Below are 23,939 nucleotides of genomic sequence, written 5' to 3' on the forward strand. Positions count from 1 at the left end.
ACACAAGCCACCATCTTGAATACAAGACACTGGGGGACATGTTGGAAACAGCAACATGATAAGTGTGGGATCAGAACCTGCAGAATAAACCCAACCACAGACAAACATGTCAGTCTGTGTGGAGGCGAACTTGGCAGAAAGTTTCATATTATTATAAATCAAATGAAACATTCATATTTCTCCAATGATAATTCATCATCATTGGCTTATTTGTACATTCATTTTGAAGTGATGATTCTCAAAGGGGCACATTGCTTTATACTAATATATATATATAAGTGGCCAGACCCTCCCCTGTCCACACTGCTCACTGACTGACTGACCTACAGATAATGCCAAAATGACCGCACTAATGATGTCAGCATACTTCACATTCCAGTGTGCTGAAACTATCTATTGTTTGGACACCAGACGCACTTCTTCCCCACTCTCCCCACCCCCACCCATCCCCCATTTCATATCTCTCCCCTCCAACCCTCCCTCCTACCCACTTCGCTCCCCCTACAGCCCTCTCCTGTCTCCTCCGTGTTCAAGCTGACATCTTCTGAAGTCTTCTTGGCATCTCAACACCATCCCAAAACTCTTCCCCTTTATCAGCAACACCCTCTGAAGTCTTCTTCGCATCTCATCACCATCCCAAAACTCTTCCCCTTTATCAGCAACACCCTCTGAAGTCTTCTCCGCATCTCATCACCATCCCAAAACTCTTCCCCTTTATCAGCAACACCCTCTGAAGTCTTCTCATCTGAGGTGACCCCTTATATACAATTAAATTCTGTTGAAATAACAAATCTTATAGGAGTTAACTGATCTCTTACCTAATAATTATCATACATGGCTAAAACATGCACAGATGTCATGTTGCTGTTAATGTTTTCTGCTAAGAAACAATACAATACTATATCCCACAAATCCTATACACTGACAGCATCAACTGCACACCACATGAACTGTGAACTCACAAAATAATCTTCAGTTTCTATTGTAAGAAGAAAAAGTGTTCTTCTGTACAAGATACAATGACATTAAGAGCTGTAGTGATGGACATACCCATCACACCGTGGCTCCAGTGAGCCCAGGGCAGATGTTCTCTATCTGCCACACCACAACTTGCAATATGACCCATCCAGATCTGGGTGTGTCCAGTGACTGGCTGCTACAAGTGGGCCGTGTTACAGGTAGGCTGTGATCCAGTGGCAGAGCTGTAAGTTATTCTGGTCTATAAATATACTCTGCATCGCAGTATTAATATACTATCTGCATTAATAGTAAAAAATGTGTATTGATGTCATACTTTGCTGAAGCACAATTCCAAGAGTGACAACTCCATTTAATAATGACACACAATCTATTCTGAAACTTTTTCTTGGCAATTTAATCATCCACCAGTTGTCAATACAGCAGCAATGTGGCCCTACTGGAGACACATGGTTTAAACTATACTTATCAAAATTATTTCATCATGAATTCAACGCAGGGATTTGGAATAAAATAAGTCCATGGCTGTCTCTGTAATAGAAAAAACTGTTAGCACCCAGAAATATTGTTTTTCTATCAATTTTTCTTATACGAACATTACCTGAAATCAAATGATATGTTTTATCCTTAGGATGTATGGCAATACATAGAAGGAATTTAGAGCGAATTATTACAGTCTCCAGATCTAAAACAAGTCTGGATTATGAGCTTGATCCCCACGACACTCACATCAACACAGACAGGGATCCATATATAGATGCCATGACACTCACATCAACACAGACACAGGGATCCATATATAGAAGCCATGGATGTCACAGGGCTGCATCTGAACATTCAACACAACACTTTCTCTCAATCTCCTACCAAATCATCCTTCATTTCAATACGTATATCCCTGTGAGCTTGTCGATTACCTTTCAATAAACCTGGTTCAATAAAGCTGGTTCAAACAGCTTGATTCATGTACAAACTCATGACACTCATTTCACCAAAGCACAAACAAATAACATTCCTAAATAATGTATTATAATGTTTATATTATGAGTAATCCTCACTAAAACTGATTTCATGTCCATCTATTTGTAAAAATACACTATATATAATTGAAAGTTACCTTGGGCTGCAGATGGAGACAAAACGTTAATCGTGTGTTAATGACGTGGAATAAAGACAGTATCAGCCTGATCAGAACTTGTACAGGCTGTATACCTGCCTGTTCTAATGTGAGCAATGTGATATGATATCAAGGCAACTATTTACATAAGGCATTTTACGATCAAAGGCTTTGTCCCAACAGACCCATGTACATTATAAATGGGTACACGAAGTGGAACAGGTTACATTGAAACTCTGCCAGGTTGAAACTAAAACAAACCCGAGACTGAGTAACAAATACACTCATTTAACAAACACATCTGGGTCAAGGTCAGATGTTAACCATCTTGTTCATACAGTTTCTCTTCATGTATTATACTCTAATCAATCAAAATATTTGGGACTTTATGCAAAATGTTCCCACTGCTAAAAATACCCCTGATGGGCATCTGAGGAATGCATGTTGCTGATGGTGGGGATTATTCCCCAGAGAGACGCAAGCTGACACAGGAACTACAAGCTTTTTGCCACCTCCAGACCAAGAAAGTGTTAATCATACAAGTTCTTCAATAAAAACACAACATTCCTGTGATATTTTGGCTTGATGTCCGCCAAAGTCGACGTGTACATTCTGCCAAGTCTTCACAACACACGCCATGTTGGTGGTGTAAACACTGACATCACTGTCACAAGTACACTCCAATGTCAATGCATCAATGCAAATATCTTGAACATAAATTATCATAAACTGATTATTATATTTGAAATTAGCACCATGTCCTCAGTTGCTGACAGTCATCAAACACATAATAGTTTCAAAATGCAATCATGACAAACATCAACATTTCTTCTCTCTCATGTAATTTTCCTGAATATTCCGATGAGAATGAAAATCAAGCATGTTGAAATCTCTTTCATCAATAAGTTCCACTATTCAATGGTCTCTCAGCACTTTATGTTGTTTCATCAGTTGCATAATCATACAAAACTAGTGCTGTTGTATGCCGTCACATGACAACCATGTGACAACGTTTCCAATATAAGCATGATCATTCCGTAAATACTCAATACTGGAGTCTCATTTTCATTGTTTTGATTGTTGAAGTGACACCAAAATTTCAATGTGTTTCCACAAAAATCAGTAACAAGACCAAAGGTTACAGACACTGATCAAAAACTAACCAGAAAATGTGAAATGGTAAAATCTGACTAGAAAAGCAACTGAAGTCCCTTTACCAATATCAGCATTTTGGAAACAGGTGAAGATGGTAGTAATGGTAACCAGACAAGGAAACCAGTCTATCCCAGTGTCAGTAAAAGCTCACACAACCATGGCTACTTCCTGTGTCTGAGGGTCATCAGCACAACATTCATGAGTGTTGCAGAGTATTCCTACATCAGACTATTATGAACCACCATTAACGTAGAACACTCAAATGTCATTTTGACTAACCAGTACACATTGTTTCTCAAGTTTGGACATAACAACTGTTGACCAACACTGCCCTTATAACCAAAATAAACCTGAAAAAACACACTCCCCCTGCAACCGACACTGCTCCAGTAACTACACTGTCGGACATGACAACCGACACTGCTGTGACAACCAACATGACTCTGGCAAAGGACACAGTCTGTCCTGACAACCAACTCTGCCCTTTAAACCGACACTGCCGTGACAACCAACATGACTCTGGCAACCGACACTGTCTGTACCGACAACAACATGACTCTGGCAGCCGACACAGTCTGTGACAACCAACCTGACAACCAACAACCTGCCAAAAGTCTGTACCGACAACCAACACTGCCGTGACAACTAACATGACTCTGACAACCACTGGTCCATCATATCACACAAGCTGCTCTCTGTATCATCACTGTTTTACATTCCAATTTGAAATAAGCAAACCACCATCCATGTAAAAAGTGAAAACAAATGGTTTTCAGTCTGTCTGTGTTTAGAACCTAGGTGTGATGTCGCGCTGGGCTGCTAGCTTAGCTACACATTACACTGGCCCAAGGTGGGAAAATATTTAAAACCTGGTCTTTAAATATTACACAGGTGCCAATGGCGTTTAATTGTTGACCTAAATCATTCAAACATCACAACTGACAAGAAGTAAATACACTACAATTATGTCCATCTTTAGTAAAGATTACCCTTAGAACGGTGGCTGAGAATATCCCCTACTTTCCATACAACTAGCTACAGTTGGTATTAAAAAGTTACTGGACATTCTTAGAATACATATCACAATATTATTTTCGAAAACTTGGTATATATTTTCATCAGGCATTAAAAATGATACACTTGCAAAACCTTGGAAATGTATCAGTAATTTCCAAATGCGTCTCTGTGGAGAGAAGTGAATTACCTCAATAAGACACACAAAGACCCTTCCATCCAGATCTCCTAGTCTCAAAGACGTCAGCATGGTCAGTCAGTCATATGAACAGCATCTTGATGTGTTCAGCCTATGAACTTCAATTCATGCAGTGATGTTTCCCATTTCTTTTGAATTCAAAGTTTGCAATTGTACCATATATATCTTGATACAGATCACAATATGGCTTTGTGTATTGTAATATATTGTGTTACACACTCAACCTCCAAAAGCCATCCATACCCTGCACTGAAGTATTCTCTCACTGAAGTCTAGCACAAGATGAAAGGTTAGTTTCATATTCAGATCATGAGATAAAATTATTAATTATATGAATTTTGAACTTTGTCTCCTCAGACTAAAAACACTTTGAATTGTTCACATATGATGAGGGAAGTAATGGGGTTCTGCTCAAGCTTCCCGCCATTCGTTTGATGTCTAATGACTCTTCTTATCTTGTCAAACTAATAGCCTTCTCTCTCCTAAAGGTTACACCAGCCATGACAAATAATAGCCACTAATGTATGTAATCACACTTGGCTAAGAATACAGACACTGAAATTAACGGACAATATTTTCATCATCCATGACTAACGTATGATCACATGAACTTCTGATCTCCTCAAGTATATGCCATGGTAACCGTGGCAACAAAACGAGATCTCACACAAAACATCTTTGTACATTTAACATGCCTGATATTACAGGACACAATATCAGTAACCTGTTGCCATAAATCTATGTTTCCGTAAGACTTCTGAATTTTAATATATCACCCACATTCCCCAAAGAAAAGAAGCAGGGATATCGCCATCCACTCGAAAACTATCGCCATGATAGTAACAAGGCCACACACAGCTTTGTATTCCAGATTTTAAGATAATAGTTATCATTTAGAGATATCACAATTATGTCACTGGAGAAAGCAATCACATGATAGGACTCGTGTGACGTTACCACCTTACACAGTGATGGGCAAGCTGAACAGGTGTTCAGTCATGACCAGTCACAAATCCTGGATTCTACTCCCACAAAATGAGAAGGGATATGACATGGTGTATATATAGTGATACACATGCATGTGTGAATGTGGCTGTTTGAACTGGTCCAGACAGTATTATACGTGCTAGCCGACTGAGACACTAAGATGAGCCACAACCAGGGAACATTCCACACTCTGGTGAGACTGGCACTTTATTCAGTGCAGACTATTTCAAAATGTTACGTCACTAGATATAAGATACATATGACTTAATACTATCACTGACATGTACAAAACTGTTACAGAATTGCTGTTGTAATGGCTAGAAATCTGACTAGAAACACTGTCAAACTTGACTTCAGTCATCTCTATTAGTTCAGGTGATCATTAAATATGCTCAAAATCACCATATTTTTTATGTCACAGGAGCCAAACCAACAGTTTCTTCACACACACACACACATGCACACATGCACACACACACACCAAGACAACCATTAGCAGAAACTCCATACATCTGAACCAGACATTAATCATCCTTGTCAACAATCCACCAAGTTGACCTGTAACACCCCAGTGGACTACAACCATTCACACAGTAGCACACCATGTTTATGCAGCTAAGATCAAAGCTTTGTTTTCTGTACATAAAGCCATTTGTCTTATCTAGTATCCCGCTGTAATAAGACTTGAGCCCCTGAAATCAACTCGATCAATCCCAGACCACTTCCTGCATGGCTGTCTCCACAAGCTGTAGTACAACATGCATGTTGATACTGTCCTGAACCCACACACAACAATGAATACCCCCGTCTCTAACACTGATACTAGCAGCAATCCAAGGTGATGGTGTTGTTGCTACAGCAACTGAATATTCCTCTCTAAATAAGTGTCTTTCACCAAGAACAGCCTGCCAGTCACAGGTTTGACAGTATGGGACTGCAGCAGTTATACATGATGACTGTCTCAAGTGATTGCTTCCGACTCAACTCCCCACAAGTACCCTAGGAGAGATACAGAGCCATGTTCTCACAATTGGGGGTCACATCGTCATACAGTACTTCACTTTTGCATGTTTAGTGGATCTTCATAACATAACTGATGTTGGGGTTTAAAGCTTTGAATTAGACTATGGTTATCACATTTGGGATCTAGAACAAAGGATTAATACACTCAGTTATGAATATTCCACATTGGACAGACTGAACCACATTTCCACATCATGTGACATGTGTAGAACCAAACCTTCAGCAGGACAAGTGACCAGGTGGACCTCCAACCTGCCTCTGTGGACCAACACAATGTGCACTGATTAAACATTTACTGTCAAAGTCAAAACAGATCTTTCCTAATTTCTGAAGTCAGAAATCTTGCTAGTACTTCTTTGTATATAACATCGGATTTCAGATTCATTAATATTCTCACAGTGTATCACAAACTAACATCCCTCACTATATCCAGTGGATGGAAAGAGATGGAAAACTTTCACATATAAATATCATGAAAATAATATAATTCAATGAATTTTGCAAGAGTTAAAGTTCAACATTTTGAGGTTGACAATTGCACAGAAAGATCAAGCATACCTAAAAGACAAGATTACAGGGGTTCAAAAAATCCCATCGCCCAAAAGCCCGGGACACGTCAGTTCTCATTTCGGGCAATCAAATAATGGTATCTTACTTGTCCGTAGGCTACTAGGTCATTTCCACTTACGGTTTCAAACTGCAAATAAACTTGGATTTCATTTCATATCTGCTCAAAATGTAGCTATGAAATTTTGCAATGATAATAAAGTAGGGTTATCTTTCTTTGCTATTTATCACTTTTCGATAAACATGATAAATAGTTCAATAAACATTCACATCAAATACCATGTTTATTTATTCGCTCATAATTTCATCATCATGATTATGTCATAAAAATCAGGGCAAGTGGAAAATTAGTCAGGACAAGTTACCTGAACCCTTGGTAGTTACATTAGTTTAGATCTTGACCCTCTCCCTTTAATTATATAACACAAACTGTCATGGTTTTTTTTAACAAACAGAACAAAGCCTGAAAATGAAGACATAAGACTGACCATACAAGCAATAATCAGGGCCATGATGAATATCAGCTGTTACCTAAAACATGTGCTTGTGTTTACAAACAGGTGCTAGGTACACTGCAGAGACAAATCACAACTACAATGGCCAACCCTATCTTTCTGTCGCCATCTCTGGGACTTTCTCTATTTCTCCACTCACTCCCATTGCCCCTGGAATGTAGCTGGAGGGACGGACTTGGCACAACAAAGACACACACTATACACAAACATTCACCTCTCGAATTCCTCACTCCCGTCAACAAGGGGAGGTAATTACATCCACAGTCAATTCAAATTTAAATCATGCCAATTACTGGCAACCTGTGTTTGGAGCCATGGAGGTTGTCCACGGTACTGTTAAAACAGATGGGATGAATAGCAGCAGTGTTGAGTAGACAAGAGATGAACAATAAAACTCTGTGACATACATCCTCACAATACAGTGTATTCAGCTTACCGTTATTTTGGGGAGAAGTTCATCTTGTAAGAGCGCTGTTAGATACATACTAAAGCAACATCAAACATCTTAATGCCTGCACTCAATTGGAAAAAATCGTTTAATCCATAATATTTCCATTCTTCTACTAATGATGGGTGACTTTTCAGCCTTTCAAAAAACAAACTTATAACTTTCTGTCTGACAGTACAACGGGTGAGTCAGTTGGATTCTTGAATGGTAAATGATTCAAAAATAGTTCAGTTACATCACAATGTGTCTGATGTGCAAACCCAGAGTGTTGCAAGTTTTAAACATCCTCATTCCTCTTTGATGGAACCATAAGCACAAGAATTAGTGTTGATGAACCTATAAACAACCTTATTATTATTATTATTATAGTATATTTATATAGCGCACATATCCACGCAACTGGTGCATGCTCAAGGCGCTTGTATTTTTCCCTCGATCATTGGATGTCAATCTCAACGGCACATCGTATTATCAATCTCAACTCCCTGGGGAGTATACAACTCTTGCTGCCACTAGGCGCACCGAGTTATTGTTGCTTTCTCATCCTAACGAGGTACCCATTCACAGTTGGGTGGACTGGGACACATAGTCACAGTACTTTGTCCAAGTTTACTGCACGTTGCATGACGGGTGATTCCTGCGTATTTGACGCAACATTTTGTAAACGAATCTCAAAATATTATGATATGAGCTTGACGCAAGTTTTATGGGTCGCCCTCACAATTCAGTTAAAAAAATCGATTTGATAAGCCAAAAAATATATTGTTGATAATAAAGTAGGGTTATCTTTCTTTGCTATTTATCACTTTTCGATAAACATGATAAATAGTTCAATAAACATTAACATCAAATACCATGTTTATTTATTCGCTCATAATTTCATCATCATGATTATGTCATAAAAATCAGGGCAAGTGGAAAATTAGTCAGGACAAGTTACCTGAACCCTTGGTAGTTACATTAGTTTAGATCTTGACCCTCTCCCTTTAATTATATAACACAAACTGTCATCATAGTTTTTAACAAACAGAACAAAGCCTGAAAATGAAGACATAAGACTGACCATACAAGCAATAATCAGGGCCATGATGAATATCAGCTGTTACCTAAAACATGTGCTTGTGTTTACAAACAGGTGCTAGGTACACTGCAGAGACAAATCACAACTACAATGGCCAACCCTATCTTTCTGTCGCCATCTCTGGGACTTTCTCTATTTCTCCACTCACTCCCATTGCCCCTGGAATGTAGCTGGAGGGACGGACTTGGCACAACAAAGACACACACTATACACAAACATTCACCTCTCGAATTCCTCACTCCCGTCAACAAGGGGAGGTAATTACATCCACAGTCAATTCAAATTTAAATCATGCCAATTACTGGCAACCTGTGTTTGGAGCCATGGAGGTTGTCCACGGTACTGTTAAAACAGATGGGATGAATAGCAGCAGTGTTGAGTAGACAAGAGATGAACAATAAAACTCTGTGACATACATCCTCACAATACAGTGTATTCAGCTTACCTTGGGGAGAAGTTCATCTTGTAAGAGCGCTGTTAGATACATACTAAAGCAACATCAAACATCTTAATGCCTGCACTCAATTGGAAAAAATCGTTTAATCCATAATATTTCCATTCTTCTACTAATGATGGGTGACTTTTCAGCCTTTCCAAAAACAAACTTATAACTTTCTGTCTGACAGTACAACGGGTGAGTCAGTTGGATTCTTGAATGGTAAATGATTCAAAAATAGTTCAGTTACATCACAATGTGTCTGATGTGTGCAAACCCAGAGTGTTGCAAGTTTTAAACATCCTCATTCCTCTTTGATGGAACCATAAGCACAAGAATTAGTGTTGATGAACCTATAAACAACCATAAGCACAGACATAGTCAGCGTTTTATTATTATTATTATTATAGTATATTTATATAGCGCACATATCCACGCAACTGGTGCATGCTCAAGGCGCTTGTATTTTTCCCTCGATCATTGGATGTCAATCTCAACGGCACATCGTATTATCAATCTCAACTCCCTTGGGAGTATACAACTCTTGCTGCCACTAGGCGCACCGAGTTATTGTTGCTTTCTCATCCTAACGAGGTACCCATTCACAGTTGGGTGGACTGGGACACATAGTCACAGTACTTTGTCCAAGTTTACTGAACGTTGCATGACGGGTGATTCCTGCGTAGTTGACGCAACATTTTGTAAACGAATCTCAAAATATTATGATATGAGCTTGACGCAAGTTTTATGGGTCGCCCTCACAATTCAGTTAAAAAAAATCGATTTGATAAGCCAAAAAAATATATTGTTGGATGATAGTTTGACTTTTACAGAGCTGTCAGATTGTTCCAGAGAATTCAGAAGAGACAGTAATCCTGGCTGTTTGAATTGAACATGGCTGTAGTTTCGTTTGGTGGTGTGACATACACAGTTACATACTGAGAATGATCAACATAAAGAATAATTAAAATTTTAATGACTCCCAAATATTGAAAATGACTCCCCAAAATAAGTATTGTGAGTGACCATGACTCCCATTTTTAAAAGTCTGTGTAAAACCCTGCATAGTGTTGATGAACCTACAAACACAACCATAAGCAAAGATTTCTGGCATTGCTAGACCGTGCTCCTAATAGGAGATCTTAAAACATTCTAGCATTAATATTACAAATTCTATGATTCAAAAGGATGTCATCTTTGAAAATGAGCCAACCATAGGAAATATTTTGCTGGGGGCCTATGATGTTAATACCGACACTTAATGCCCCCGTCTACCCCCTTTAACACACTGATGGTTGTATCAATCAGCAGCAACTACACAATCAAGTGTTGCTCCATCTGATATACATATTTAACACTGATTAGGGTCCCATTCCAAAACATGAGTGCAGTGTCATGGTGATCCCATACTTGTACAGACTTTCCAGTGTGAAGATCACTGCAGTGTCATGGTGATCCCATACCTGTACAGACTTTCCAGTGTGAAGATCACTGCAGTGTCATGGTGATCCCATACTTGTACAGACTTTCCAATGTGAAGATCACTGCAGTGTCATGGTGATCCCATACTTGTACAGACTTTCCAGTGTGAAGATCACTGCAGTGACTCCCATACCTGTACAGACTTTCCAGTGTGAAGTGATCACCACTGCAGTGTCATGGTGATCCCATACTTGTACAGACTTTCCAGTGTGAAGATCACTGCAGTGTCATGGTGATCCCATACTTGTACAGACTTTCCAATGTGAAGATCACTGCAGTGTCATGGTGATCCCATACTTGTACAGACTTTCCAGTGTGAAGATCACTGCAGTGTCATGGTGATCCCATACTTGTACAGACTTTCCAGTGTGAAGATCACTGTACAGACTTTCCTGCAGACTTTCCAGTGTAAAGATCACTGCAGTGTCATGGTGATCCCATACTTGTACAGACTTTCCAGTGTGAAGATCACTGCAGTGTCATGGTGATCCCATACTTGTACAGACTTTCCAGTGTGAAGATCACTGCAGTGTCATGGTGATCCCATATACTTGTACAGACTTTCCAGTGTGAAGATCACTGCAGTGTCATGGTGATCCCATACTTGTAGGACTTTCCAATGTGAAGATCACTGCAGTGTCATGGTGATCCCATACTTGTACAGACTTTCCAGTGTGAAGATCACTGCAGTGTCATGGTGATCCCATACTTGTACAGACTTTCCAGTGTGAAGATCAGCTTTGTGGAATGGGACCAGGTAGGTATACATACAGGTGTAACAGGATACCTCTGTGCTATATCAATTTGCAGTGTGTAAGTAAGTAGGTATTCAACAATGGGAAAAATAATTGGCTGGCAGTTTGGAGCATAGTTTACCCTTGCTAATCTCCTGATTTCATAATCACAAGTAATTTCCCAAAATATTGCCACAATTACCAAATTACATCTTAGTAGAAAGAGGAACTTATCACACAAACAGTGTAACTGCATTTACAGGAAAGCAACAGCCAATTAACACCATACATGATGAAACACAACATGCCTTGTAAAGCTGAACTGAAAACACCTCACTGGACAATATTCCAGCAATATAATGTTGGTGTACATGGGAATGAGCTTCACATGGTGGGGAATTGAACCTGGGCCTTCAGTGTGATGAGCAGACACTCTGGGTTGACATGACCACGAAAAACTGAGACATTTCAAATCGGCCCTTAAAGTTTAAATCCCTCCCTAGTAACATATATACCTCCCCTATGCCACACTCCCCCTACAAACACATCACTTCCACCTTCCCATTGAATGACTTATCAAACCCTCTCAAAGGATTCAGATCCAAACACACATGAACCCCAATGCCCCTTCCCCCAACCCATGGGGTATGAATTATTGCCACTGACAGTCTTGACACGAAGATGGTAGCCCTGACTAACCTCATGCCTCTATATCCAGCATAGCCAAGTTAAGACAAAACATTACTACGTGCTGTGTCAATGTTAGCCTGCCAAACCCTAAAATGGCCTCATCTTTGACAGAATGTCCAATATGTGAACAGTCAAATAGACATACCTCAGTTCTGCTCTCACTTTGTTACTCCTGAACACCAATAGATATGGGTGTAGGGCAATTCCCCATCAGGTCTTTTCCCCCATCAGGTCATTACCCCACCCAAGAATATTGCCTGCTCATTTCCCCACCTCTTTGAAAACACCTCCCAAAATGTATTAACTCAGTTGCCAAGAAAATCAGCCTGAATATTAAAGAATGAAATGTATTTTATACTACTTCTTGTTCATTCATTCTTATTTATATTTGATTAAAAAAACAACCAAAAACATGACAGTGGGGAAATGACCAGCCATATATATATTCGTGTGAGGTATTGTCTAAGTGGTGGATCCCGCATAAGAGATATGATATCCTATCAAATATCCCACAAGAGGATAACAGATTAACACCATCACCAGTCATAAAAGTAGTCCAAAGGTTCCCAGTGTTTCCAGAAACTTTGCCCAGTCATAAACTGATAGTGTGATGTGTGCCATGTATCTGCATAGATTAATCTATTAATACAAAAGTGCAGTGTAAAAAAAACACCTGATAAAACAATCTGTACATGGAACACAAATAGAATTAGTTGGATGGTGGAGTGCCTACCACACGATTGGCACACGGGTAAATCGATTTTGCATTTTCATCAGGTGAGGATTTTTTGTTGACAGTAACTGTTGTTGGAGGTGACTTAAGAGGTCAATCTGCCATGCCCTGTCACACAAGCCATATACATGATAACTCCGGGAACTCGTGTCCCAGATCAAGTGACTCACCTGGAGAAATAGCACGACACTTCAACAGTCGGCCATGATAATTATAGCGTACGTTGACTATTCACTTTGCCCCGACATACAGGTAAACCCACACAATGTGCATAAACACATCGGCTGACGTCTTCACATTCCGGATACGTAATATTCCAAATGTATAGGCCTCTCACAATGGCGTACACTTATTATGCACAACACGGACAATATCCTTGATTATGGCAGGTTATTCCGAGCATTTTGTAAACAAGGAATGCCGAATGTGTTCCAAGGCTGCAACAGACTACAGTCGCGTGGAAAGTGCGCACGAGAACCCGTCCGGTCTACGGTTTGGACACGTTAATCGTTGGTGGATGGAACTGTACGAGCTGGATCAACATTGTTAAGATTTAAACTCACCTTTCACATGTAAATATACCTCCAATACGTTCAAAATCCACGAGAAATGCTTGTCTGAAATCGAATATACACTGCTTGTCAATCAAACGTGACCTCTTTGGCTGGTTCTTCCAGCGGCCTCCCCCCTCCGACAAAGGTCTTCAGATTGTCGCACACATAACAAGCACGGTCAAGGAAGGCATGGAACCGAGCTTCTAATACTTAGCAGGCAGACATGATAACAACTTACCTTTCTATCCAAATGAGACAACAAAAGTATTGAAAAGTACTGTCCAAAAACTGTACCCTCTGCTAGGGTGTCTGTCTGACAAAGCTAACAGCGATCCCAACGCCGCCTGGTGGCCAAGTGCGGCTTGCCATCAGACAACAGGTGAAAACAGGTAGGACGAGTTGGCGAAAGGGGAGAAACTTTCAAAACACCGTGTACGTTCGTCTGTGTGACATCAAGTCGGCACCGTGAGAAACGTTTGTTTATGAGATATTAATGACAGCTGAAAAAATATAATTTACGGAGCGAAATGGGTGATAAAACGATAAACGTCTATAGGTGATCATCTACTGTATACAAGTACTGTTTGACTGGCACACTGTACTGGCGTCTATCGTACATTACAACATCGCCGACTGTCCATGTTATTAATCTATATTGTGGTACACAGCACATGTCAATGTTTTTGTTAGCGGGGAGGGGTTCTGTATACACCTATAGACGGGGATCGCGGTATACTGAGTGCATATTGTTTAACGTCATCAGTATTTCAGGTTAGATCTATATCACATCCACGTGTAGTCTGAACCAGACAAACCAATGACTGAAACACAGCAGTAAGCCAAGGCAGTCCTAGATTGACATTTAGCCCCTGAAAATATAAAAATATACACCTACAAAACAAATTCCAAATGGAGTCCAGTATAATGCTATATTTCAGCTGCTGAGGCAATCTAGACTTGCCAACTCATTGTAGACTTGAGTTGAGGTGGGGAGAAATGGGGTTTAACGTCGTACTTAAGAATATTTCGCTCATATGACGACGTGCATGCGTGTGTATGTGTAGCTGCTTGTACTAGCCCAGATTTAGCTGATTTTAGTGCTAGCTCACTGAGATACCATGCCGCAGTTAAGCATGAAATACCCCACTCGGACACATACTAGTATATACTAACTCCGAGCCGACCAGTCCTTGTTGTACCATTTAATGCCGAGCGCCAGGCAGGGACCAACAAGTACCATTTTGTAACGTCTTTTGATATGACGCGGCCGGGGATCGAACCAGGCGGATGCTCTAACCACTACACTACGGGAGGTGTCCGCTTTAGCCCGTCCACCTGATGCAGTGAACCAGGTCGCTTCTGATGCTTGGCAGTTGGGTGCTGGGACAGTCTCGTCCCTGCAATGCAAAAGCCCTAAATGAAGCAAGTCTAGATTTCCTCTGGTTCCAAACTCACTGGGTCTCCTTTTCAATTTAAATGGGTTTATTTGTTCCCACCAACACTATATATATTCAGAGACTAAGCGTTAGTCAAAGGTCCCACGGGAAGAAGGTCCTGGAACAACCCTAGGAAAACTAAAGAGTACTGGGCTCTGTGTTGAAGTGAGTTGGTTAAACCAGTAACATACCTCCTTACGTCTTATCCAACATGTTGATGTTGAATTACATCCCCGAGCGTGTGTTTACATAATGGTCAATACGTTGCAAGAACCTGGAATATTTTCTTTTTAATGAGATATTCATATATACTTAAATAGCTGCTTGAAGTATTGGCTGGGGTAATGGGGCATAGCTAAGGAGGTTGTGAAATTGTCGGACAAAAACCGAAACCGGGTTCATGTATGGGTACAATGTGTGAAGCCCATTTCTGGTGTCCCCCGCCATGATGTTGCTGGAATATTGCTAGAAGCGGCGTAAAACTATACTCACTCAGTCATGTGTGAGTAAATAATCCTGTAAATTCAGATTTCCTGTGTCTCAGTTTAAACAAATAAAATGATGACCCTTCCCTGCCACGATCCGCTAATCGAAGGCTCTAATGTCAGATCCAGCCTGAAACAGATCTTTGGTTTGTAAGCAGCGCCCTGGTTGCCATGGACTTCATCAAGATGTGTGCAGCGTGCACCGTGGTGGGACTTCATCAAGATGTGTGCAGCATGCACCGTGGTGGGACTTCATCAAGATGTGTGCAGCGTGCACCGTGGTGGGACTTCATCAAGATGTGTTGCAGCGTGCACCGTGGTGGGACTCTTTAACCCCGCTTGCAAGAGCCAGGGGCCATTATACCGATCGGTATACGATCTTTGCAAGAGCAATTATTGTAATAAATGACCAATATAACAAATCTCTGGGAAACTGCAGACACGCAGTTCGGAATTTGAAATGTCATCGATTATATTCTGGCCAAAGAATAAGCGCGCACGTGTTCGAAAACATGTCTTGCCAAATTACAGGACAATAATGCAGTAAACTTCATCACACAAACCTATGTACAATTCTCTTATGTTTGCGAAACGTCAAACTACGCTTGTTTTAATAGCCTGAGATTAATAAATCCTTCTAAATACGATATTTATCTGTATAAATGCGTAAACGTTCGCTTCATACACTATGCCAAGCATTTTGAATGAACATGTCTACCAATCGTCACAGTTCAATATGTGATCTGTATAATACATCGGTATGATATATCCTATAACCTATGTATATTCGTGAGCTCGAGACTCCATTCGCCCCTGCAGGTGTTTCTAGGATGTCCCCGACAAGAGTCTCGCTAAAGTGGTACACCTCGGAGACCGGCGTCCATGCTGACGGCCCTCCCAGGTCAAGCTGACACATACCTGGAGTACTGTCGTCACGGCACCAAACTCACTCACTCACTCACTCACATATGTAAACCTCACTCAACACACATTTATAACGAATTTCGTTTCTCGTTTATTATTTAATGTTAACTCGAGGATGACATGTTGATGATATATACAACCACTCCCGATAACAGACTTGTACAATGTGTTCATGTAACGTATCTGTTACTGCAGGGACTTCCTGTACAGAAATATGTATATGATCCGATGCTTAAAATGTGTGTGGAACAACATGCAGTAAAATGTCTTCTGTAAGTAAAATACGTATTCTTCAAGCCACAGAATATATAGTATGTCTGTCCGAAATAACATTGTCATCGTAATAAAGTAAATATGTCACATAATTCTATGAATGTGATTACCGAACCAGGAAGTCGCGGCCAATACGTGGTGACTGATGTTACACCCCATCAAGACTTGTCAAGTGTGACCTTTCACCATATCCCTTTCAGTATGATCAACATTTAATCAGAAATATAATCTGAACAGTAATTGTGATTCCACAATTTCACCGATAGTGATTAACCCACTCGCTTGCTGATTCAAGCTGAAAACGTCTGTGGTCAACTGGGAAGAGATATTCTTAAAACCAATAAAGACAACACCAGACAAAGCTTAGGTGGTTTTAATTAAGAATACTGCATAGGTTGCTGTCAACCAATTCCTATTTGGCCAAGATTAAGATGGCATCTAGTAACAAGTGCTCCTTTTGTGGGGATTGTGCTGAAACTCTTGTTCATTTATTTTGGGAATGCAGTTATGTCCAAACTTTCTGGAGGTCGCTCTCAGACTTGTTCCTTGACAAATGTTCTCATGTGTGTACCTTCACCTTTACTTCAGAGCTTGTTATTTTTGGTTACAACTTTGTCTCTGATGAGTTGTTTGACCTCATTTTATTACTAGACAAGTTCCATGTTTATAAATGCAAACTGCTTCTTCCACTCCAAATATTACTTGTTTTAAGAGACTGTTGAGTGATAGATACAAGGTTGAGAAAACAAAATATTTCTCTATAAGTGAAATTTTAAATTCTATCAAAAATGGATGTTGTATCTTGCTGTTGTAGACCAGTAGTACACTCACATCCATCTGTATAACAGCATATTAAACATCTCACCCAAATCTATATCACAGTACATAGCACCAAAGTGTCATTTCATCCATCATATGCTAGTCATTTTTCCTTATTTACTATAAACTTCATGTTATTTGCTACCTTTTCTGTCAGTGTGAATGTGTGAGTGAATACAATGTGCTTCTCTAATGTCTTTAAAAACAGAGAAGCCGGTTGCTTCAATCCTTTTTTTCTTAAATGGGGTTTCTGCTTCTCTGGGCTGCAGTCCCAATTCGTAACAGGGGTTTCTGAAATAAAAAAGATAATTAAAAAAAATAATAAAACGTCTGTGGTCTTGACGATGTAGGACCGACATGCATCCCATGGCCACGTGCATTATTACCCGTGTGTGTCAGGTGTAACGACTCACCTGCCGTGATGCATGTCAGGTATTGTCACCGTCACACCTTCAGAACAGTCCAGCGTGACGGACCTGATGGAAAAGACAACAGATGACCGTGGTTCCATGGTGACGTCAGGCAGCATCATGTGCTGTGCAGTGTGTGAGTGAGTGCACCATTGTGTGGCGTAAGTGGGACTCTCTCTCTCTCTCTCTCTCTCTCTCTCTCTCTCTCTCTCTCTCTCTATATATATATATATATATATATATATATATATATATATATAAGAAGAAGTTTCTGAAATAATCTCTCGACACGGATCTTCTCCGTGTCGTGCGAATATATAGAAGGATATAGATCCGTGTCGTGTGATTATTTCAGAAACTTCTTCTTATATATGTACTACTGTACGCTATATATATATGCCAAGTTTCCTAAAAGAGCTTTAGACAGAACAAAGACACCACGAACATGATCAAGTAGTCGTGTACGTCCCTACACGCGAGGGTAGCACACCGTGGTTAGTGAGTGAGTTCACTATGTGAGTGCTAATGCATCCCACAGTCTAGTTTCCACAACGACCTCTGTCAGGGAATACACTTGGCGTGTTTTTGTGACCACTTGTTACAGTGTCACCTGTGCCGTGTGTATCATACACTAGGCACCCGCTGACAACGCGGTATATATACCCGGGTTTGTTGTTGAGTCATCCCTGGGGTTTATGCATCTCGTTCCCACGGGTGGAGGTCACGTGGTCATGTATTCACCTTTCTTATATATCACTGGCAACTGAAAGACAGGTATTTCCGCATTTCTGAGTAGTCGCCATTTCAAAGTCGGACGGTCCAAACAGACTTTTAGGTAAAAGTACAAAATTACCCCCTGCGAAATGAGTTTTCCAGAGACCATTGACCGATATATGGTCTTTGGTGTTTTCTGTATAATTGGTGTTCTCTAATGGCGGGTATGATGAAGACAATAACTTGCACGGATGTACAAGCAATGGGGTATTGGTATCTGTACACGGGGAAGGAGCCAACACATGCAACTGATATCATTTCTAATGGAGGGGTGAGTTTGCTGAAGCTATACCTGGGTTGTCCAAACAACACTTCGCCCTGGTGTTTGTCCTGCATCGTCCGCCTGGATTGGCTACCAATACCTACAAAGGACTGTGCTACAATCCTCTGATATGGCATGTAGGGTGCGATGTATTGAACCTAACATTCACCTGCTGTCGTAATTAGTTAATTAATCGCATGGACCCCAGTTATCTCAACACGTGAAATAATTTCCGAGTTCACATGTTTGTTTATTTCGATGTTTGTTTTACATGGCATCAACAATATTCTGTGACACAGCGACTTGTAAGTGTGGACCGGGCAAACCAGTGATTGATATGCTATACGACATCGGTTACGAGAACACGCCGTCAGGATAGTCCCACACTCCATTGTTAAGCAGCCCCATACGACCGACATACAGATTGCTGCACAGAGATCTACGCCATACAAGAATGTCCAGTCATTTCTGTGTGCAAGTAGACACTGCGGCGTTGGTAAACAGACACGAACATATGTTTCCTGCATGGGCACTGTGGGCACCAGTTCAAAAACAAAATGCAAAACAACAACATCCAAATACCCTCGTGATGAGGATATTAAAGAGATTGTTTGAGTTGGTTTAAACTCACGTCAGTATATTAAAGAGATTGTTTGAGTTGGTTTAAACGCACGTCAGTATATTAAAGAGGTTGTTTGTGTTGGTTTAAACTCACATTATTTTATTAAAGAGATTGTTTGAGTTGGTTTAAACGCACGTCAGTATATTGAAGAGATTGTTTGAGTTGGTTTAAACTCACATTATGTTATTAAAGAGACTGTTTGAGTTGGTTTATACTCACGTCAGTATATTCAGGAGATGACAAGCAAGTGAATCACGTTGTCAACCCCTGTCATGTGATATAGTGACGCCAGTCTTGCATGGGGAATAAATAGGATATGTCACACACAGGGGGTCTAATGGCACTCGGCAACGACGTGGGAGCCATCGTGGTTGATATGAGGCAGTAGTATCACACGATGTCATGACATGGTGGACTATGTGTTGTATTCCGTTACTGAACCGAGAGGTGTGAGTACCCATTTATTCCACAGAAGACAAAGAAGTGAAGGTGCAAGAAGCTTTGGAATTTCAAAATATCAACGCCAGAGAATTATCAGTCTAGAATATCTGCCGACCAAGAGTCCATGAGGCGTTAATGGTGACATAGTGAAGGGTGGAGCTATTAAAGTCGGTAACGACACCAGGTGTTTTCAACAGGAGTCAGCATGTCTTCCAATAGGGGTACCACCTGCCACTCACGCAATAGCCATTGCAGAGATTATTACCAGTGGTTAAGGAGGATATATGCCAGTAATATTCACCAGCAATGTGCGTTCAATATCGGTGATGTGTTATCACGAAGCTGGGAAATCCGTGTTGGGCAACAGTCATAGCATCTCTCTTCATGATGACGAGTGACCTGTCACAGTTAGTTAATTGTTCTGAATGTCAAACACGACGTTTTCCGAGCGTCCTTCCGAACATCCCACGAGAAAAGAACAGCATACCGGTATATGTAAATTTCTTTGTGTGCATGACAACAATCAGAGCGCGTCATCACTATGATACACTAGAAATATCTTGCAGCAAATGTGTTAATGGCCAACATCGGACACTTTCTCCCGCGAAGACTTGGAATATGTTCATGTAATTGACGGCCATGGCTTCGTCAGTTTCAACCGTGTTTCAGTGGTAGGTGGAATTAAAGCCAGAAGTGGTGCAGGTGTTAGAACGTTCACCACTTAAATGAGCGAACAAGTATGACTGTTAAACCATGGATCATAATCAGTGCAAGTCTGGGATTCGAACTCACGACCTGTCAGAGACGCTACTGCAGGAAATGGTGCTGTATATCGACGGGCGACACGTCTGCCCTATAAGGATGCAGTGCACGGCCTGTTCCGCAACAGGTGCGCCTTGTAGCAGTATATGCACAAACAGATGGCAAGGACGCTATGTAAAGTGGGTCTTGGACATGGTGAACGAATTGCTTTTCGTTTATATGCATTTCAACACTTAGCAGGCATGTCTATTAAATTCCGCAGAAGCTCTTAACACATGGCGATCAGCCATCGTTCTCGGAAGGAGGACGATTACGTGCTGATCCTTGCTGTAAAGGATTCACATCACATTCGTGCCACTAGCCTATTAGCCAGAGTGGTCTGGTGGGAGGAGTGTGTCCATTAGCGCTAAATACACCGGGCACCTGTAGTGGTCAATCGTTGTTGGTCCAGTCGCACGAGATGTATACATCGCTTCCAGTAGCATGTATCTATCTCCTCGACATGGATGCTGAATTGCCCAGAAGAATGGATGCCTTGATGGCAAGTCTTGTATATTAACATTGTATTTTATGATAAATTTTGTTATCTGAATGATATGTACAGCAAGTTAGGATCATCATTTGGAAGGTTTTTGTTTTGGAAATTCTTCACAACAAAAACAAATCGCCAGCAATATTCCATATATATCTCATCTAGTCTCATTTTTGTCTTGTTCAACGATATTCAAGCAATATTACACTGTAAATCGTGTCTGGACCAAGCAACCGTGTGATTGACATCATGAGCATCGATACACTCAACTGGGAGAAGATGACTGCATCATCAACCAAGTCATGGAGCCGGACCACCCATCCATTCAGTCTCTTCTGACGCCCAGCATGTGTTGGTGAGGACCTATATTGTTATCGGAATCTTCGCGTGTTATTGTCACTTCCACAATTACATGAACTCGTATGAATGTCACACAGCAGTGGCATGTGAATAGTGATTCAAACATAACGTACAATCACTCAATGATAACGCTTACATAACGTACATTCACTCAAAGATAACGCTTCACAGCTCTTAAGTTCCCGTCAATCTGCCTCATGTGGCGAAATGCTCATCATTAACTGTGTGATTAAATTATAGCAGTTGTGTTTATAACGTGTGTTTGAGATGACTCGAGTCCCAGCAGCTGTGTAGGACCGCATCCAGTACCAGCCTGGTGCCTGTCTGGCACATCCTGACCACTGGGTCCACCGGGTGGGGAATGTAAACTTTATAAGCCCGGGTAGCATCTCCGATACAACTGACTGACTGAGTTTGGTTTTACGCCACTTTTAGCAATATTCCAGCAATATCACGGCGGGGGACACCAGAAATGGGCTTCACTCAGTGTACCCATCTCCGATACAAGCAATACAATGGAATATAAACACAAATGAAAGCTTATCACACGCGTGACGAAACATCCCCGGGAGATATAGTCCCTCGTCATTGTGGTCTCGTGTAACACGAAGTGCTTTCATCAACCTGGGTCTACCTGGTATAGGCGGGGTCAGCGTTACCTCACCACTCAAACATTCCAGATATGCTATCGGGACAGCAGGTACTTGAGTGGATGACGACATCCCTGCCAACACGGGAATCCAGGATAATTTATGTAAAGCCTTGTATTATGTTAGGTTGTTATAAATACCACAGGGCCTTGATAAACAACTCTCAACTCGTCACATCAAGTTCGCTTTAGATTAAATATTTTTTGCGTTTTTCAACTATGAGTGTAAAGTAAACACACCACGAAACATGACATGTCCACTTCCTGAGGAATACATCAGATTATAATCTGACACACAATGGTCATTAGTGCACGTTGGTTTGTGTCATCACCTGTTCGTACATAGGTGCTAAAGGAATTTAACACACAGCATGTCAAGATCTTTTTTTGTAATTTTGTTCGTAATTTATACACCAACAGTCCCTGTTACTGGAACCAAGCCCAGACACTAAGGGTTGTGTCAGATGCAGAAAGGCCAAAAGAAGACCCTTGTCACGCTCATATAAGGCGGTTATAGATACATGTGACGTTATTTGGAAACCCAATGGAAACATTTAGTAGAACAAAACAGATTTCTGAGTCCCTGTGCAAAATAAGAATTATCGAATAGCAACATCCCAGCAAAGGGTACACGTGTATAAATCATTTAAAACTAGAAAGAGTTGAAGCTTTCTTGCCTTTAACAGGGGTTGGCATTATAAACGAAAACACGGAAGTAAACCGGCAATTAGGCGTAAAACAAGGTGCAGGTCTATCACCTGGAGTATTATCTCAGATGCATCACATAACTCAGGCTATAATAGAAAGAAAGACTGCAATGATGACTTTGGATCGTAAGATTCTGCGAACGATGATAGGATTCTGGCGTGCCTATGGGAGGCAACTCTTCACTAGAAAATTGCGTGATTTGGACAACTGGGTGGGCCATGCACCCTGTTTGCTAGTATTATGATGGACTGGAATATTATACAAGTTTAAAGGGCAACCGTACTGAAACTCTAAACGCCCTCCAACTTGACTTGACCTTTGTGCCATGTATCCTGAATTGATTAAGGCAAGATTTTCTAACCAGTTGGTCGAGTTAGTGGAAAAACAGTTTTGTTTGGCTCAATAGTGTTTCTATTATATTTGAGTACCCTAAGTGGGAAAGAATAGATTCCAACACTGAAAACAGGGTGTTAAGTATTTTAACATGGACATCTTTATTTCCCACGAATAAATGTTGTTATAGAATTTAAAACTTCAATTTAGGGACATATCTTGACCAAGCTCATTCATAATGTTATGCCTGCTGCTTGTGGGCATGTGTATGGGGCCCACTGAAAAGTGAGCTTAGCTTGTGTCAGAGTTTTGAAATTTGTTACTCTTAAGTTTGATTAATTACATTTTACAGACATTCAGTAAACATAAAATGCTATTTAAATACAAATGTGTTTATAAAAAAATGTATATTCTGTCTGAAATATAATTTAGTTTC

General features: G+C 40.6%; 1 protein-coding gene and 1 long non-coding RNA gene across 2 annotated transcripts in view; one reads left to right on the plus strand and one right to left on the minus strand.

The window, feature by feature from the left end:
* Positions 1 to 13,855, minus strand: part of LOC124267709 (catenin delta-2-like) — a 104,508-nt gene extending 90,653 nt beyond the window's left edge. The window contains 1 exon segment of the mRNA XM_046702692.1: positions 13,723 to 13,855. The gene's annotated coding sequence lies outside the window, so the exon portion shown is untranslated.
* Positions 13,856 to 13,956: 101 nt separating this feature from the next.
* On the plus strand, positions 13,957 to 16,281 carry LOC124267675. Its single transcript, XR_006896100.1, has 2 exons — positions 13,957 to 14,178; positions 15,793 to 16,281. It is a non-coding gene; the product is annotated as an uncharacterized LOC124267675 (long non-coding RNA).
* Positions 16,282 to 23,939: the final 7,658 nt, after the last annotated feature.

This window comes from Haliotis rubra, unplaced genomic scaffold (genome assembly GCF_003918875.1).
Source record: "Haliotis rubra isolate DU_JTF1 unplaced genomic scaffold, ASM391887v1 Scf133, whole genome shotgun sequence".
NCBI classification, from domain to species: domain Eukaryota; kingdom Metazoa; phylum Mollusca; class Gastropoda; order Lepetellida; family Haliotidae; genus Haliotis; species Haliotis rubra.